General features: G+C 40.5%; 1 pseudogene; it reads left to right on the forward strand.

The window, feature by feature from the left end:
• Positions 1 to 210: 210 nt before the first annotated feature.
• LOC121463253 lies at positions 211 to 4,177 on the forward strand (annotated as a pseudogene).
• The last annotated feature ends 1,167 nt before the right edge of the window (positions 4,178 to 5,344 follow it).

The raw sequence follows: 5,344 nt of genomic DNA on the forward strand, positions 1-5,344 counted from the left end.
CTTTGAGAAGCATGTAATTGGGTAGGATACTCATTTCAAAGAAGAAAAATAATGGTGTGCAGATGCTTGGGACACAGCAAATAAATCAAGTGAAGAACTCCTACCAGAACTGGATATGTGTCCCAGCTGTGTCTACTAAGGTAAATCCCATATAAAGAAGGTGAGTATTTTTAGAACTGAGTGTTTCCTAACTGGCCATTTGTGTCAATTATGGCTTATGTTCCCATCGAAAGAACAATCAAGACCCTGCAGGATCTTTTGCAGTTAGGTAGAATAAATTGCACAATTGACAGTGAAGATTATAGATGCTTCATCAGAAAAATAATACAGGCACTTTTTAAAAAACTCTACAATAAGTTTCTTTAAAGAGCTTTTTATAGAAGATTCAGAAATGCCTCCTTTTTGAAAAATGACCCCATATTTCATTCACAGTATCACGCAGCTTCATAGGATTCTACATGATGTGAACATACTGAATTTTATTACAAATGTCCCAGGAGGTACAGAGCAAATCTTGAAGCAAGTCCTTCCCGGGGATACATTAAATTATCGACTTATTGCTTGGTCAGTCCAGACATCCTATAGAGACTTGTCACTCTGTTCCGAGATAGGAGGAAGATAATAGAACATGGTGCCTCTGGAGATGTGTCATTCAGTTGTTCTGTTATTCCATCTCCTCTGGAAACCTAGCATTTTTCATTCCTTTTCTGTATCTCAAAATATTGCAATGATCATGGAGATGCCAACATCACTATACGTGAGATGAAAATTAATATAAGTCAGTTATACATTTTGCTTGGAAATTTATGAACAGTAAATAAAAATTGTTTTGTTTGCTGAGCCAGGCGAATGAAGCACCTATAACAAAGTTAACCTGGCATAAAACCTTCTATGTCACATAACAGCTCCAGAATGAAAAATTTCAAGTTTGGAATTTAAAAAAATGCTTTCTGTCTTTTGTGTTATTTTTTCTTCCTGTCATTGTGCAATAGTATTTCATCACATTCATCCCTGTATTCATTTCTCTGACTTGAATATATCTACTAAAAGACAAGGCCCCTGTTTGGATGAAAAGCACCTAACATAGAGCCTGACACAGTCAGATGATATAAGCAAAGAAGGGAATAGCTTAGATGTAAAAAATTTTTTATTCCTTGTGCTGGTTAGTTTTTGGTTGGCATTTTTCATTGTTGTTGTTCTTGTTTGGGAAGTTGAAACCAACTAGAGTCATGTGGGAAGAGGGACCCCAGTTGAAAAACTGTACCCATTAGATTGGCTTACTGTAAGCAAGTTGGTGAAAACTTTTCTTGGCTGACAAAGATGTAAAAGGGTCAACAACCATGGGCAGTGCCATTCCTGGGCAAGCAGAGCAAGCTACACAGAACAAGCCAGTAAATGACTTTCTTCCATTGCACCTGCTTCAGTTCTTGCCCCAGGTTTCTGTCTGTGTTTCACTTAGTGATAAACTACAAACTATAAATTCCCCTACAGGTTGCTTTGGTCATAGTATTAATAAAAGAAACATAAAGCAAGCAAACCAGAACATCCCTAAATACCTTTACTATATTACTGTGAGTTTAGCAAAACAAACATAAGATAATGTATCTGCAAATGTATCTTCAGTAGATATCTTTAATATAATTAAACTGAATCATATATGTACAGGGGTTGACAGTTCTATAGATATGTATAAAAATCTCAGTTTATAGAGAATTGAATCCAAGAACACATCAGAGCCATCATCCACCATGATCAAGTAGGCTTTATCCCAGAGATACAGGGATGATTCAACATAAGAAAATCTGTCAAAATAATCTACCACATAAACAAACTGAAAAATAAAAACTACATGATCATTTCATTAGATGCTGAAAAAGATTTTGACAAAATAAAACATCCCTTCATGATAAAGGTCTTGGAGAGAACAGGGATACAAGGAACAACCTAAACATAATAAAGGCAATATACAACAAGCCAAGAGCCAAAGTCAAATTAAATGGAGAGAAATTACCAGTGATCCCACTGAAATCAGGAACAAGACAAGGTTCTCAGCTCTCTCTATATCTATTCAATATAGTTCTTGAGATCCTAGTTAGAGCAAAAAGACAACAAAAAGATCAAGGGGATACAAATTGGAAAAGAGGAGGTCAAACTCTCACAGTTTGCTGATGATATGATAGTTTACATAAGTGACCAAAAAAAATTTACCAAGAAACTTCTACAACTCATAAACACTTTCAGTAATGTATCAGGATACAAAATTAACTCAAAAAAAATCACTAGCCCTTCTTTACACATATGATAAATGGGATGAGAAAGAAATCAGAAAAGCATCACCCTTCACAATAGCCACAAATAGCATAAAATATCTCCGAATAACTCTTACCAAGCAAGTAGAAGACTTGCATGACAAGTACTTTAAATCTTTGAAGAAAGAAACTGAAGAAGACACCAGAAAGTGGAAAGATGCCCCATGCTCTTGGGTATGTATAATTGACATAATAAAAATGGCACTCTTACCAAAAAGTAATCAATAGATTCAATGCAATGACCATCAAATTCCAGCAACATTCTTCACAGACTTTTAAAGAACGGTACTCAACTTCATAAGGAAAAGCAAAACAGTCCTGTACAATAAAAACACTTTTGGAGGCATCACTCTATCCCTGACTTCAAACTCTACTACAGAGCTACAGTACTGAAAACAGCCTGGTATTGGCATAAGAACAGACAGGAAGACCAATGGAACAGAATCAAAGACCTGGATATTAATCCACATACCTTAAAACACCTGATTTTTGACAAAGAAGCAAAAAAAATATCAAATGAAGAAAAAAAGCATATTTAACAAATGGTGCTGACATAACTGCATATCAACATGCAGAAGAATGAAATCAGATCCGTATCTATCACCATGCACAAAACTCAAGTCCAAATGGATCAAAGACCTCACCATGTTCCTTCGTATACAAGGGACATTCAACAAAAGGAGGGCAGGAGGCTAAAACCTAGTCATAGCCTTGTCTCTAACCCTTTTTTTCCTGGCAGGATCCACTCAGAGAAGAGGAGCCTTTTCCTGCCTTGCACAATAGCACCATATGGGCCTGTATCAGGCAGCTCTAGGCCGAACAACAACCTTCCAGTGGAGATGGGGGTCCTCTGCTTTCCGAGAAAGGCTGGGGCTAAGAGATTTTAAAACACTGTTTTTTTCCAGCCCTTCAGCAGCCTGCAAGCCCATCCACCAACCCCACTCTCAGCCAAGCTGTCGCTCACTCTTGTCTCCTCTGCTTTTTGTCTTCCTCAGGGTTTGGGATGACAACACCAGCCACAATAGGAGGGAAGATCTTTCTGATCTTCTACGGTCTCATTGGATGTGCAAGCACCATCCTCTTCTTAACCCTCTTCCTCGAGCTGCTGATCACAGTCATCGCCTACGCCATGAGATCCTGTCACCAGCAGCAGCTGCGGAGACGTGGGGTAGTGACCCAGGACAACATGAAGGCGTGAAGCCGACAGCCTGGCTAGCTGGAAGCCCTCTGTGTATTATGCCATGCTAATCCTATGTTTGGCATCCGTGGTCATCTCTTGTGGAGCCTCTGCTCTGTACGCCACCATGAAAGGCTGGAGCTACTTTGACTCTCTCTACTTCTGTTTTGTCGCTTTCAGTACCATTGGCTTTGGGGACCTGGTCAGCAGCCAGAATGCTCAGTATGAGAGCCAAGGACTCTACCGCTTCGCCAACTTCTTCTTCATCCTCATGGGTGTCTGCTGTATCTACTCCCTGTTTAATGTCATCTCCATCCTGATAAAACAGACTGTGAACTGGATCCTGAGGAAACTGGATAGTGGGTACTTCCCACAGTGTCAGGGAGGACTCCTGCGGTCCAGGAGGAATATGGTGATGCCCGGCAACATCTGGAACAGGTGCAACATCTCCATAGAGACGGATGGGATGATGGAGAGTGACAAGGATGGGCGGCGTCTCTCAGGGGAGATGATCTCCATGAAGGACACCAACAAGGTCTCACTGGCTATCCTGCAGAAGCAGTTGTCCGAGATGGCCAATGGTGGACCCCACCCGTCCATTTCATCCTCCAGGAATGATGAGTTCTCAGGGGGTGTGGGAGCCTTTGCAGTAATGAATAACAGGTTGGCAGAGACAAGCGGAGATAGGTAGGAACCAGGAGTAGCTACTAGATGAAGAGACCCAGGGGCAGGCGGAGGACAAGACACTGTCACGCCCCCAGTGAGCTCAGCTGTGTCCCTGGCTGTTGCTATCCGCTTCTCAAGTCCAGCTTTTGAAATCTGATCTTGGCCTCAGGCAACAGCAACCTCTCAAGGATAGGAACTGGAGCCTCCTTGCCTGCCTCTTATTTCCAATGAAGATTTGCCTCCAAAATTTCTCTTTGCTTGTCAGTTGTTTAGGTTCCATTTTTATAAGGTTTGATTCATCTTCCTTGTACCCCAGAACTCTGTATACACAGGCTAACAGGTGTCTAAAGTTTTATCATAACAATGGCCTTCTAGCACCCAAATTTCTTCCCAGAATTTTTCCTCTTCTTTTTTTTTTTTTTTTAAGTTTTATCCAGCATTTCTTGTTACTGTATTTCTTGTCCTCTCAGCCTCACTTTTTTGGTCTGCATCTTGACACCCCTAGGGAATATATCAAGCCCCCTAATGTTGTAGCTTGATAGCATAATACATATATTTCAACCTTTTGTGCAAAACACAAAAGCTGAGGATTATCCTTAAGGGACTGAAGATGACCTGCTTTGCCCAAAGTTCCCCCTGATGAAACAGGAGTTGGCACGGTTGTCATACGTGCGGCCTAACAGCAGCTGCCCTGCCGTCTCTGCATTTTGTAGTCTTTTGGAAGCTAACTCAGAGTGCTTTCCGTAATAATATGGGTGCTACTTGGATTCTTGGAGAAATATTTTTGTTTTTCCTCTGAACCTGCTTTGAACTTCCCCTGTGCATGCATTAAAGTTGACTGTGAGAAGTTTGGAAGGACCAAAGGTTTAATTCAGATACTTGATGGATAGAACATAGCAGGACATTATTCCTTGCTACACGTCTTTGGTTTTGTATTCGTTGGTATTTATCTTGGATGTCTTGTTTCAAGGTCGTGACAGTGTTGTGACATGACATTACTTTGCAACCAGCATGGAGCAACTACTTCAAAGGTCACAGAGATACTCAGCATGTGTGCATTCTATTTCCCGCTTGGAAGACAGTTTCAAGTTCTGATTGACTTTACCAAATTCCAGAGATCCGAAAGATCTCTTCCCTGAGAAGAGATTATTTCAATAAGAATTCTTAAAAATATCCTAGATACAACTGAAAA

Source organism: Microtus oregoni, unplaced genomic scaffold, assembly GCF_018167655.1.
Source record: "Microtus oregoni isolate MIOR12 unplaced genomic scaffold, Mior012 000026F_ref0000081, whole genome shotgun sequence".
Classification (NCBI taxonomy): domain Eukaryota; kingdom Metazoa; phylum Chordata; class Mammalia; order Rodentia; family Cricetidae; genus Microtus; species Microtus oregoni.